The sequence below is a fragment of the Mus musculus genome, chromosome 17 (genome assembly GCF_000001635.26).
Source record: "Mus musculus strain C57BL/6J chromosome 17, GRCm38.p6 C57BL/6J".
In the NCBI taxonomy this organism is placed as follows: Eukaryota; Metazoa; Chordata; class Mammalia; order Rodentia; family Muridae; genus Mus; species Mus musculus.
In genome coordinates this window covers 32,844,533-32,858,995 of record NC_000083.6, presented here as the reverse complement: position 1 = coordinate 32,858,995, position 14,463 = coordinate 32,844,533, and the positions used below count along the sequence as shown (strand labels likewise).

Genomic DNA, 14,463 nt, shown 5'->3' with positions numbered 1-14,463 from the left:
CATTGCTGGTGGGATTGCAAGCTTGTACAACCACTCTGGAAATCAGTTTGGTGATTCCTCAGAAGATTGGACATAGTACTACCTGAGGACCCAGCACTACTACTCCTGGGCATATACCCATAAGATGTTCCAACATGTAATAAGGACACATGCTCCACTATGTTCATAGCAGCCTTATTTATAATAACCAGAAGCTGGAAAGATCCCTCAACAGAGGAATGGATACAAAAAATGTGGTACATTTACACAATGGAGTACTACTCAGCTATAAAAAAAACAATGAATTCATGAAATTCTTAGGATAGATCTGGAGGATATCATCCTGAATGAGGTAACCCAGTCACAAAAGGACTCCCATGATATGTACTCACTGATAAGTGGATATTAGCCCAGAAGCTCGGAATACCCAAGATACAATTTATAAACCACGTGAAACTTAAGAAGGAAGAAGACCAAAGTGTGGATACTTCCATCCTTCCTAGAAGGGGGAACAAAATACCCCTGGAAGAAGTTACTGAGACAAAGTGTGGAACAGAGACTGAAAGAAAGATCAGCCAGGGACTGCTCGACCTTGGTATCCATCCCATAAACCACCACCAAAACCAGACACTATTGTGGACGCCAACAAAAGCTTGCTGACAGGAGCCTGATATAGCTGTCTCCTAAGAGGCTCTGCCAGTGCCTAACAAATACAGAGGTGGATGCTCATGGTAATCCATTGGACGGAGCACAGAGTCCTCAATGAAGGAGCTAGAGAAAGGACCCAAGGAGATAAAGGGGTTTACAGATCCATAGGAAGAACAATAATATGAGCTAACCAGTACCCCCAGAGCTCCCAGGGACTAAACCACCAACCAAAGAGTACACATGGTGGTACTCATGGCTCCAGCTACATATGCAGCAGAGGATACCCTAGTTGGTCATCAATAGGAGGAGAGGCCCTTGGTCCTGTGAAGGCTCGATGCCCCAGTGTAGGGGAATACCAGGGCCAGGAAGTGGGAGTGGGCGGGTTGGTGAGCAGGGGGGGGGGGAAAGAGGGGGTTTTCGGTGGGAGACCAGGAAAGGGGATAACATTTGAAATGTAAATAAAGAAAATATCTAATAAAAATTATTTATTACCAAAAACATTAGGGAACAGGGAAATTCGTGGTGCAAATGATCCCACTGACATATTCACCCCAATTCCCTTCTCCCTGTCCAAATTCATACATCAACACTATCTAGAAACACTTGTCCTTGATGGACTACAAAAGCCCATGTTTACCTATGGAAGCCAGGTTCTTCAGGGTTTCCTGCATCACATCTTTGTACAGCTTCTTCTGGGATGGATCCAGCACAGCCCACTCCTCCTGTGTGAACTTCACAGCCACATCCTCAAAGCTCACTGACTCCTAAAAGCACACACATATATTTCCAGGAAAGTAAGACTCGTGGTACCACAGACATACACAGAATTAATAAGAAGGTAACATAAGGTGACACAAAACTATGTTCCACAAAGGTTCAAGTTGTCGTGGTCATCACAGTCTACTGCTCATACAGACCAAGATTCATCAAACACAAATGCCAAAAGTAACTTGGAGCTTTCTGGGAAAGAAACATCAAAGTAGGATGAGCTCTTGTGCAGATGACAGTGCAGTTGCTCTTCCTGCACTGCATCTTTCTAACAACTGTCATCCCAAGTTCTATTGTCTACTACCCACCAAGGATCAGTATCAGCTGTCTTTAGAACGTGCGTGCTTAGAAATGCTGGACACAACAGTCATCCTGGTACCTGAGAGCTGAGATCTGGAGAGGTTCCTTCCCACCAGAGCTATAAAGAGTGAGGTCGATTTCTCAGACAGTTGAGAACAACTATACCACAAGTTTAAAACAACAACATCCTCTTCTCTCTAGAATCCTAGCAATGATCTCATGGTCGTCAGATGGATGCTATCTGCTTAGAACCGAACCTATTCTCTAGATGGGTCTACCTCATTTGGGATGACAGATACTACCCGCACATCTTTGTAAAGGCTTGATTTAGTGTATATTGTGCATGGAGAATGTGAGCATGCCACTGTGCTCTGGTAGAAGTCAGCGCCCCCTTGTGGGAGTCGGTTCTCTTGGTCTAGCTTAACAATGGTTCTGGAGATCTCAGATCCTCAGGGTTGCATAGCACATGCTTTTATCCCCTGAGGTAACCTGGCGTGTCTCTAGTTAGTACATCTTCCTACAACTTGTTAGGAACCTGAATACATGTTCTGTGTTGCACTGAAGGCAGATATGAGAAAGCATATAGCTGGGTTCTTTAGTGCACCCTTAGTCAACCAGCAAACAGGACTCATGACAAGCAGTTCTTCTCAGTACTGTCCCATTGTGCTTTCTGTTGCTATGACATATCACCATGACTGAATGAAGCTTGGGCAGGAAAGTGTTTATATGGACTACAGGCTACAGTCAATCTCTGAGTGAAGCTAAGGCAGGAATGTGCAGGCAAGAACTGAATCCTAGAATCTGGATGAACCATGGGTACTGGCTTGCTTCCACTGGCTTGTTGGGCTATCCTGTTTGTACAAGCCAAGGCTCACATGTCCTGGGATGTCAACACCCACAGTGGAGTAGGCCCTCCTTCATCAACTAGCAATCAAGATGTTCTGAAGACACATGCATTGGCCAATTTGCTGGAGCCGACTCCTCAAGTGAGATTCCCATTTCCCAGTTGGGCCAAGTTGACAACTTACTGAGTCATCTCACTGGTCCATCACACAACTTTTACTTGAGAATGTAGCTGGATATTGAAGGAGACACATACTCCTGGAGTTCTAATTTACCACATGTCAACTCTGTCATTTTTTTTAAAAATGTATTTTAAAATAAATTTTACTAATTTAATAAAAAAATAATTTTAAAAACATAGTGTAATGTGACAGGGGTCTACGCAGCCTTAGGGGGATGGGTGGAGGTGGGACACAGTGCTGGATGGAAGCCAAAGGATGATGATCGCCTACCTTCCTTCCTCTTAACTCTAACTCACTCTATAATTCTCTGTGCTTGCCTAAGTGCTGATCTCTGGTGCTTAACAGATGCTGTACAACAAGGGGGAAAATGTTCTTTCCTACAGTTTCTTTCTTTTTTCTTTTTAGATTTATTCATGTATTATATGTAAATACACTGTAACTGTCTTCAGACACCCCAGAAGAGGGCATCGGATCTCATTAAGGATGGTTGTGAGCCACCCTGTGGTGGCTGGGATTTGAACTTAGGACCTTCCGAAGAGCAGTCAGTGCTCTTAACCACTGAGCCATCTCGCCAGCCCCCTCTAATTTCAACAACACATATTTTAAATGAAAATACGTGATGAACTCTATTAGCTGCAGGGAAAACCTTAATGCATTTCTACCACCAGCTCCCTTCAAAGGGCACTGTGCTCCCTGCCAGAAGCAGGTTGTTAAATAAAATGCTCAGCAATGAGTGTCAGGCTCCTTTCCTTGAGTTTTTGGTCAGGAGAGTCCCAGAGGCACCCTCTCCTCCTAAAACCTTGACACTGGCTCTCCGCATGGCCCCTGGTTGCCCACTATGTTACTGCTGGGGGAGAGAAGCCATCAACACACTTCACTACCTGTGAACTCTGAAAGCTACTGTAACAATCGCCCTGGAGCATAAGTCCATTGTGCAATTGTATCAAGGTTAGAGGGGTAACAGATGAGATGGAGAGGTCGCAGGCCTCAGCAGAAACTCTACTATTATTTTACTAAGTGGTAATATTTAAAAAAAAACAAAACTATCTCTATACTCATAAGTACAGCTCTTATCCTCATGAAAAAGTTTTCTGTGTGCAGTGAACATGATGCAGGAACTTACAAGTTGTCAGTGACGAGAGTAAGCGTGTATGTTGTGCTCAGACATGAATGGGGTTTCTGTACCACAGCTTGTCCCTCACCGTCTTTCCCCAGGTTCAGGGAACCCTGAACAAGTGATGGAGGAATGACTCTAAAAGCCAGAGGTTGGTGTGACACTATGTCTACTGAACAGGACAGGACTTTATTTATTTATTTATTCATTCATTCATTCATTCATTCAATGTATGTGAGTACACTGTTGCTGTCTTCAGACACACCAGAAGAGGGCATGAGAGCCCATTGCAGATGGTTGTGAACCACCAAAAGGTTGCAGGGAATTGAACTCAGACCTCTGGAAGAGCAGTCAGTGCTCTTAACCACTGAGCCATCTCTCCAGCCCCCGGGACTACATTTATAACACCAGAATAATTGAATTTGTCTGCAGGACATCTAGCCAGCTACTGTTCCAGCATGGATGGTGAAAGGCTAATAAGCCCCCATCATTATTTCAGGAGCTCTTGTCAGTTAATGGCTGCTAGGAGAGGGAGAATCAGTTTACTTTAAAAGTATGGCCATTGGTAGATCAACTGTGCTCTAGTGCATGGCCTTACAAATATGTATATAAGAGCAGCAATAGCTAAACAGTAGATTATCAAAGGAAAAAAGATTAATTGGGGATAGAAGATGGAGAAGTTAGAGGAGTGGCAGGTGTATGAATGTGCTCATATCGCCTTACATGTATGGAGTTATGGCTGACTTGTATGAAATCCTAAAAGCATAAGTAAAAATAGTACCTTTAAAAATAAATAAAACCAAAAACAGACTGTTACTGCATGTTTTTAGACACCAGGGTAGCACCTGTGTTCTTGCCTGTAAGTTTTCTACATTATTCCTATTAAAAATCAAGTCCCCAACAGTGCAGAGTTCAGATTAGGATTCATTAAGACTATAAAAAACAATCAAATTAAGAGTCAACACAAAAACTGACAACTCATACTTCTACGTAAGAGTTATAAAAGCTCTCAAAGATATATATCTTTATTGAGATGTATATTCATAAATACTACTTACATGTGTTTGTGTCTTTATATTGTAAACACAGTACCTAATTTGCTTGTAAGGTGAGTGAGTCCCACTGGAGAGAAGGCTCAACAGCAATTGCTGCTATTGCAGAGGACCTCAGTTCAAATCCCAGCACCTACCATGGGTGGCTAACTACTGCCTATAACTCAGTACCTCCAAAAAAACACCAACACCTCTGGTCTTACATACACATTAAAAAACTAACAATTTTTATTTATATACATTGCTGTTTTGCCTGCATGTATGTTTGTATGAGGGTGTCAGATCCCCTGGAACTGAAGTTATAGATACTTTTTAACTGCCATATGGGTGCTGGGAATTGAACCCGGATCCTCTGGAAGAGCAGCTAGGGCTCTTAACCCCTGAGCCAGCTCTCCAAATGAATACTTGATTTTTGACAAAGAATCCAAAACCATACAATGGAAAAACAAAAACATTTTCAACAAATGGTGCTGGTCAAACTGGATGCCTGAATGTAGAAGAATGCAAATATATGCATAGCTATCACTCTGCACAAAACTCAAGTCCAAGTGGATCAAAGACCTCAACATAAAACCAGAAACACTAAATCTAATAGACGAGAAAGTAAGGTACTGTGTTGAACACATTGGCACAGGAGACAAATTCCTGAACAGAACACCAATAGCTCCGGCACAAAGATAAACAATGAAGGGGACCTCATGAAACTGAAAAGCTTTGCAAGGCTATGGATATCAAGAAGACAAAACAGCAGCCTAGAGAATGGAAAAAGGTCTTCACCAAGCACTGAGCGCTCAATAAGGGAGGGGACCGCGGCTCTGCTGGGAGACCTGGGCCGTATGATCCAGCGGAGCCAGATGAGAAACAGTCTCAGCTGCCTTGAAAGGCCGCGTCCTTACTGTGGTCTCCGTGTGTAGCATCCTCCTCCTCCCAACATCCAAAAAGCGGGCCAAACGTGCTATTTCCAGCCACGGAGTGTTCTGTGTCCTTCTGCCGCTCCTGCTGTCAATGAAAATGACTTTGAGATCTAGGCCTGTGATCTAGGATCTACTTCCTTAAGAATACAAACATCATTCTTTTCCGGCTGGAACCATGGAGGCAGTTCCAGAGAAGAAAAAGAAGGTTGCCACTGTTCCAGGAACCCTTTAAAAAAGGTTCCTGCTGTGCCAAAAACTCTCAAGAAAAAGGTTCCGGCTGTGCCAGAAACCCTTAAGAAAAAGCGAAGGAATTTCGCAGAGTTGAAGGTGAAGCGCCTGAGGAAGAAGTTTGCCCTGAAGACACTTCGAAAGGCAAGGAGGAAGCTCATCTATGAGAAGGCAAAGCGCTATCACAAGGAGTACAGGCAGATAGATGTACCGCACTGAGATTCGGATGGCCCGGATGGCAAGGAAAGCTGGGAACTTCTATGTGCCCGCAGAACCAAAACTGGCCTTTGTCATCAGAATCCGAGGTATCAATGGAGTAAGCTCAAAGGTCCGCAAGGTATTGCAGCTTCGTCTTTGACAGATCTTCAACGGCACCTTTGTTAAGCTCAACAAGGCTTCAATTAACATGCTGCGGATTGTGGAACCATACATTGCATGGGGGTACCCCAACCTGAAGTCAGTAAATGAGCTCATCTACAAGCGCGGCTACGGCAAAATCAACAAGAAGCGGATTGCCTTGACAGATAATTCCTTGATTGCTCGGTCTCTTGGTAAGTTTGGCATCATCTGCATGGAGGATCTAATTCATGAGATCTATACAGTTGGGAAACGCTTCAAGGAATCCGCAAATAACTTCCTGTGGCCCTTCAAATTATCTTCCCCACGAGGTGGAATGAAGAAAAAGTCAACTCACTTTGTAGAAGGTGGAGATGCTGGCAACAGGGAAGACCAGATAAACAGGCTTATTAGACAGATGACCTAAGGTGTCACCCGTGGTATTTTTGTAATCTGGTCAGTTAATAAACAGTCACAGCTTGGCAAATTGGAAAAAAAAAAAGAGAGAGAACACAAACATGCCTAGTGTGTCTGTAGGGGTAGGAAGTGTGGGTAGCGGGGGCAAGTGAACTAACAGACCCGGGTCTGGCAGCTTCCTACACCTAAGAAGCACACTCCTCCTTGGCCAGTTCATGCACTCAAATATATTCTGATAGGCCAGCGAGCCCTTTGCCTGGAGCTCTGGAGACAGGAGACACAAGTTTTACTAGGAGAATGCAACTAGCCAGTTACTAGGCCCTACCTTCATGAGAGAAAGTACATTTAAGCATAATTCGTTCTGGCCTCATCGGGCTTGTAACAATGCACCGTGGGCAACTCCTACTTTTTCCTCATCAGTGGGATCACAACAAGAATTTAGAGAATTCCAGACTCAGTAGCCATGGCGACAACTCAAAGGGCTACCTTGAACAGGCCTGTACTGCGGGATAAGGAGGGAGGGCCTCATTAAAGGAAACCCCATCTGCCCTCCCCGCCCACCCCAAACCCCCCACTCTCCCCACCTCCAGATCCTCACATCTCACCACCCCACATCCAGCCTGCCCAAGACTTCAGGAAACTGGCTGCCCTCCACCGGTAGAATAAACAAAAACAGGCAATCTGATTTACTTTTTATCTTGAAGTTTCAAAACAAAAAACAAAAACCAAAACCATTTTATTCTGAAAACCAGTTTCTGGGCCTGTTAAAGCCAGAACCTGCCACTCCCTGCTCTCCACTGCAAAAACAGATGTTCAGTCTCCGAGTGATATGTTCAGATTTGGAGGCCTTTGTCTCTCTGACCAATAAAACTCTGCCCTCCCTGTCTTGATTAAACTAAGTATTCTTTCATTTTCCTTTGCTGACCTTTTTCTTTTTAGACTGGTGTTTTCTCAACTCAGAATTTGGAACGAGGCAGGTGCCCAAGGCTTTCTCAATCTCATATTCAACCAATAACATAAAGACACACAAACAACCAAGAGATGGTGGCTCGTGCCTTTAATCTCAGCAGAGGCAGGCAGAGCTCTGTAAGATCAAGGCCAGCCTAGTCTAGAGAGAGAGTTCCAGAGCATCCAGAGAAACCCTGTCACAAAAATCCAAAACAAGAATAAAAACACACATATACATACATACACAAACAATGACAAATATTCAAGTCATGGAGAAAGTGGTGGGATTTATAGTGGAAAAACTGGCTCAAAATAATAGCAAAGCTATCCACACATAAAAGACCCTTAGTGGTGGTACAGGCCTTTGTCCCAAGCACTTGTCAGGAAGATGCAGAGTGAATTCTGTGAGTTCAAGATCAACTTTATCTACAAGTGGGCCAGCCAGAGATACATAGTGAGACCTTATGTTAAAAAATTACAATTACAACAAAATAGACCCTGACTGCTCAGCTTGACCCCATAATTTATGATGTTGTAATAGGGCCCCAGACCTTATTTGGCCCCCATACCTAGCACAACTGACTCCAGGATGGAAGTACCACTCACAGTGTAAAACTCGGCATGCAGAGAGTATAGTCTATCAAAAAACAAGACCTAATCCTTGAAAGTCAATAGTTCTGAGAAAGTCTCTAAATGTACCAACCTTGCTTTTTAACTTCCTTGGTTCAACTTTTGGCTAACTGTTCACGCTAACGGAAGTATGTTAACAGGACACTTTTTTCTAACGTAATGTATTTATTATTTGGGAATTTCTCATTATATACCTTGATCACACTGCCTAGTCCTCAAGTTCCCCACCCCAGCCCTTGTGATTTCCCCCCACAAAAAAAAGAAGCAGAAGAAGAAAAGGAGGAGAAGGAAGAGGAGAAAGAAGAGTAGGAGGAAGAGGAAGAAACCAAGTCCAATTTGGGCTACCCATATACTCACTGGAGCAGGAAAAACTTAGGATATGTTTTTTGTGCCTAAAATCTCACCTTGAAAAAAGGTTCAGAACTATACTGGCATCCCAAACACCCAGTGTAGTTGCTGGCCTGCTAATAAAGATTTTTTTATATTAGCTAAAAACCATGTCTGAGCAGGCTTCTCTGGTGGATACCCTGAAACAATGTCTCCTCCAAACATTTACAACTGACCCTCTAGTGAATGACATTCAGCACCTGACCCTAAATGAAAGTGTGGGAGTTAGTCCTGCAGGTTCCTCCTCAGGGTTCTGGTTTCTTCCTTCTGCAACCATCTCTCTGCTACCCAGTTTTAGGAAAAGAGCCCTTGCCATCATGGAAGGAAGTCCTGTGGTTCAGAATCCATCCTCTTCCTTGGGGCGAGGCTGCGGATGCCCTTGGAACAGCAAGGAGCCACCTTAGTTTTACTCTTCTATAAGGGTCTTCTAAGATCCTGCTGACTGCACCAACTGTCACAAGCAAGCAGGTAGATACACCTAATTAGTGTAACAAAGGTTATATTTCATTATGCTGAGGAGCATCACGCAATGTTCACACTCTAAATTTCCAACTACAGTCCTAAGCCTATCTCCCCAAGGCTGCTCACTTGTGAGATGTAGCTTAGCTGCAGGTCAGGTCCTGAGGGAGACTCTCTAACCACAGAGGAGATCCAGGTAGTGTCTCTCCAGATAGGCAAAGCAGAGCATTGCTCTCCGTCTCTGCTTATGTACTGTCCAGTGGGTATCATGGGATTCTAAGACTGTGTCTGGTTATCTTGAGTGAGTGATATCACTGAGTTCTCAGGTTCAGCCTTGGGTGGAGTGGGGATCCTGACATGTCTAGATTTTGCATGTCTAAATGAGCATCTTGTTTTCACTATGTTCAGTACAAAAAAACAAAACAAACGAATGAAAGAAAGAAGGAAAAAGTCAGTAGAAAAAAAAGAAAATATAGACTCAGTTCAACCTCAAAACAAAGAGAGCAGACTTCTGAGTGTGAGAGGGTGCTGTTGTGTGGCAGCCACCAGCGAAGACTTATAGGCCAATAGAAAGTCATTTTTATCCCGGCAGCAATGCCACTGGCTGTTTGGGATCTCTGGGAAAGCTTGTTCTAGGTTGACATCGGTTAACAAGAACAGTTGCAGAAGCAGAACTCAAAAAGCCTGAAAGCAAGGTTAGTACATTGACAGACTTTGATGGGTTGGGTCGTGGTCTTCGTTTTGGCAGGTGGTATACAGGCTGAGTTTTACAACCTGAATGACACTTGCATCACAAAATCAGTTGTGCTTAGGTCTGAGGCCAACTAAGGTATGGGGCCCTGTTATAAATGACACACTCAAACCCTGGGACTCAGTATCCCAGCTTTCTAAAGAATGAGCCTTGCAGGGTCTGACAATCAGTGTTTGTGGTGGAGAGTAGGGAGGGAGGAAACCTGGCTTCACCAGACACAGAAGAAATTGATTTTTTTTTAACTCCAGGGTGAGAGATAAGCCAGATTTTTGAGGGGTGGGGCACAGAGTGCAAGCTCTAGGCTCCTGGCCACATAATGGGAACTGGCTGCTTTCTGGAAACTCTGTGGGTAACATTTCTTGAAGCCTTGGATTAGTCAAATGGTTCTGGTTTGTGGGGCAGAGATTTCCTTTAAACATTCTCATCTAAACTTGGGGATACAGAAACTTTCTCCACTGTTGCAGGCTTTCTCTAAGCCTGACCTTTACGGAAACTGAGCATTTAAAACACCTCTACCCCAATAGTTACCATTTCAGCCACATCTGCACCCTGGTTCCCTGTGTTCCTACTCTCTACATCCCCCACTTGAAAAGAGACAAAAAATTTAAAAAAAAAAACAAAATGTAAAAACCAAAAAGAAAAATTTCCCTCTTAATAGCAGTTACACCCTGTCTTAGGGTTCTATTGCTGTAAAGAGACACCAGGGACTTGGGCAATTCTTATAAAAGAAAACATTTATTTGGGTCTGGCTTACAGGTTCAGAGATCGTGGTGGTTTGAGTAGGTTTGTGTTGGGCAATGGGCTATGCACAGACAGGCTGGTCTCCAGTCGAGCTGAGGTTGTGAACCCTGGAGAAACCCAGTGGTGATAATTCACTTACATGGGATGGAAGGAGTTCCCTCATGTCTCATGGAACCCTGGCTCTTGTCGAAGTTACTGCCCCCACAGCCCCCACAAGAGAAGCATGTGGCTAGCAGTCACGTAGGCAATGTCCCAAGCTTCTGACCTTCAGGTTAGACTCCTCCCAGTTACTTAGCAACACCAAGCTAACAGCCCACCATAAGAGGAGTTGCTTGGCCCCACCTCACTCTCTCCCTCTTACTTTCTCCCTCTTACTCTCTCTCTCTCTCCTCTCTCTCTCTCTCTCTCTAATTTCTTACTCTAGCCTTTCTTCTCTCTCTCTCTCTCTCTCTCTCTCTCTCTCTCTCTCTCTCTCTCTCTCTCTCTCTCTCCCCTTTTCCCCCTTCTCTCCTCTTGGCCATGGCCGGTCTCCCTCTCTCTTTTACCTTCTCTCTTTCCCCCTGCCTTTCTACAATGAAGCTCTAAAACCATAGACTGTCTCTGTTCATCAAGGCCTGCTGTGCTTGGATGATGGGATAGGCTTTCTTCTAATGAGCCATGTCTAATCTCCTGTCAGAAGGCCTTCCTGTGCTCCAGCCATATACTGGACTAAAGACTCTCGCCTGTGTGGAAACCTCTCTCCCTCTGCCCTCTCTCCCATAACTCCAGATCCGAGGGTGTCTCCCTGGGACCCCTGGTATCAGGGGCTGCCCCTTGTCCACCCCCCATCAAGTGATGTCAGTGGCTTAGACACCCACCTGGGGCCGAGTGGAAAGCATCTGGCAGCCCTCCCACTTCTACCTGCCCAGAGCACAGGAGGAACTCTGGCTAGATGTGGGCTATCTCCCTCCCCCTTTTCCCCTACACCCCAACAGCCCCACAGGTTTGGCCCCCACATGTTTAAATGCTTGGTCTATATGGAGTGGCACTATTAGGATGTGCGGCCTTTTTGAAGTACCAGTGGCCTTGATGGAGGGAATTTGTCTTTGTGTAGGTCTGCTTTAAGGTCTGCTATGCTCAAGCTCCACTCAGTGTGGAACCAGAGCCTACTCCTGGCTGCCTACAGAAGAGAGAGTCTTTTCCATGCTGTCTTTGGATCAAGGTGTAGAACTTTCAGGTCCTCCAGCACCATGTCTTCCTGCACGTTGCCATGATTCCTGCTATGATAATGGACTGGACATCTGAACCAGCAATACAAACCTAATTAAGACAGAGATTTAGTCTATTACATCAAGGTAGGAAGCATGGTAGAACACAAGCAAACGTGGTGCTGGAGAAGTAGTTGAGTTATACATCTGGATGTCCAGGCACCAGGAAGAGAAACTGACATTAGACCTGGCTTGAGGTTCTGAAACCCACCCTCAGTGACATACAGAAGTACCTTCAATAATGCCACTCCCTATGCATCTATGGAGGCCATTTCCATCGAAACCACCAGAGGCCCTAAGGGCTGAGGGGCTGATCTAGTTGTTTTGCAATATCTCATATAAGCAATTAGTGCCTAACTGCTAAGGCTCTCTCCTCAGTTCAAATATCTCATGAGAGACAAGTGCCATTGTAAGATCTATTACCTCAGGAGAGTAAGCCCCTTCTCTCTGCTCTAGTCAAGCAATACACCACTTATGTGGTCCATGAAGCAAGCCTGGGGAACTCCTCCCACCTCCTGCAAAAGATTCATTTCCTGTCATTGACAGAATTTTCCCTTTTTTCTCTGAGCATTTGCTTACATTGTTTTGGTCACTGTTTTACTGTCTAGAGATCTTGATTTTGTTCGTTTTCTCTTTCATTTTAAAAAATAGAAGGTAGGAAAAATCTTAAGTGTGTCAGGTACCAGCAGGGAAATTCCTGGGAACAGCATCCAGGAGCAGACTCAGTGAGTTAAGAAAGGCTTTGACTAGGGGTGACTGCCAAGTGTGCTGGACCGCAGTTGCTGGTTCATGTGTGATGTCTGCTGAGAAGACTGGACCGAAGCTGCTGGTTCATAGTTGGTGTTTGCTACTGTACTGAACTGCTGTTATCCATCTCAGTGCTTCCCTTGAGCCCTGCATGTGAGAACTTTCAATTATGTCTCTCAGGCCCACTACAGACAAAAACTTTGTATACCAAACTAGAGATTCTGAAATCTTAAAAAATACAAATATATTACTTACTTATTTGGGGGGGGGGGGGCATTGTGAGCACGTGTGTGTGTGTGTGTGTGTGTGTGTGTGTGTGTGTGTGTGTGTGTGTGTGTACGTGCACACAGCAGGTCAGAGGTCAGAGGAAAACTTGTAGGATTCTTTCTCTTTCCACCCTGTGGGTCCCAGAGATTAAATTCAGGTCATCAGTCTCGGTGGCAAGCACCATTGTCACGAGTAAGCTATGTCACCAACCCCCAAACTAGAAATTCTAAAATCTCACTTGCTCCAAATCCCAACTGCTACTCTCTGGCTTTCTGCTTAAGGATTTGTTCTTCAAGTCTTACCCATCTAGTCTTGACCCACCTCTATAATACTCTTGCCTTCTCTCTTTGCCTCTCTTCCTAAGGATATGAAGATTAGACATAGGTTGTCTCCACATAGTCCTTTCTTTCCCCTTTTCTTGTTCATTATGCCCCTGTAGCAGATTGAGGTGAAAAAAAGTAGCTGAGCTCAGTGTCCTTGGTGTCAGTATCAGAAGAGTAGACGTCAAGGAGGACAATAAAACAGAAATGTTCCCCCATTTGGGCTACATTCAACAGACAACAATTTTTTTAAATGTCACACATGTGGCAGAGACAGATGCTGAGTAAAATATTTCTAAAGAGTCATGAGAGGGACAGCCCAGTGGTTTAAGAGTGCATACTGCTTTTCTAAAGGACTAGAGCTCCCAGCAACTACATCAGGAGGCTCACAATAGTCTGAGCTTCCAGCTCTGGGGACTCCAATGTTTCTGATATCTGTGGGTACCTACCTATACATGCATATATTCAGAGACATACACAAATATTCACATAATTTAAAACAAAATAGATTTATTTAAAGAGTTGTGCGTTGGTGACTTGTGCTAGTGAACACATACTTCTCAGAGTTCAGTAGCCCAACTTGGAGGAGTGTCTTTGTGTTTGTAAACTATCTCTGCTTTTATTACTTTGTACCCTTGGTGCAGTTCCATTTTAAAATTTTTATTACCTTTATTTGCTTAGCAGCAGAGTGTGTGCCACCATGAACATGTGGAGGTTAAAAAACAACCTTAGGGGTAGGTTCCCTTCATTCTACCATGAGATTCCCAGGCATCTAACTCAGGATATCACCGTTGACAGCAATCACCTTCAACCTCAAGTCATCTTACAGACCCCATGGTGCAATGCTCTGTTCTAGGACTCAACCTGAAAAGTTCAGGGGTATTATTCAAGCTCAGATCTGTGCCTGTGCACCAGGACTCTTTCTTCATATCCGTCTCCATCTTTCCCAAGGGAAAAAAGGATCCAATTTTAAATTAAAGGAAAAAGGGTGAGAAATAGACAAAACAGCCTTGGTCTGTTTCCAAGGACTTGGGATAAAAACCAGAAGGCACCTGGAGCCTTGTCCTATCCTAACATGAATGGCTGACTCAAATACTCACCCAAGTACCAAAATGAAGTCATTGGAGCATATATGCCACCCACTTTCTGAGTCCTCACCTCAGGATGCAACATTTCTGTTTGGGT

At 44.3% G+C, this 14,463-nt stretch overlaps 1 pseudogene; it reads left to right on the top strand.

Moving 5' to 3' along the window:
* Positions 1 to 5,960: 5,960 nt before the first annotated feature.
* Gm7059 lies at positions 5,961 to 6,854 on the top strand (annotated as a pseudogene).
* Positions 6,855 to 14,463: the final 7,609 nt, after the last annotated feature.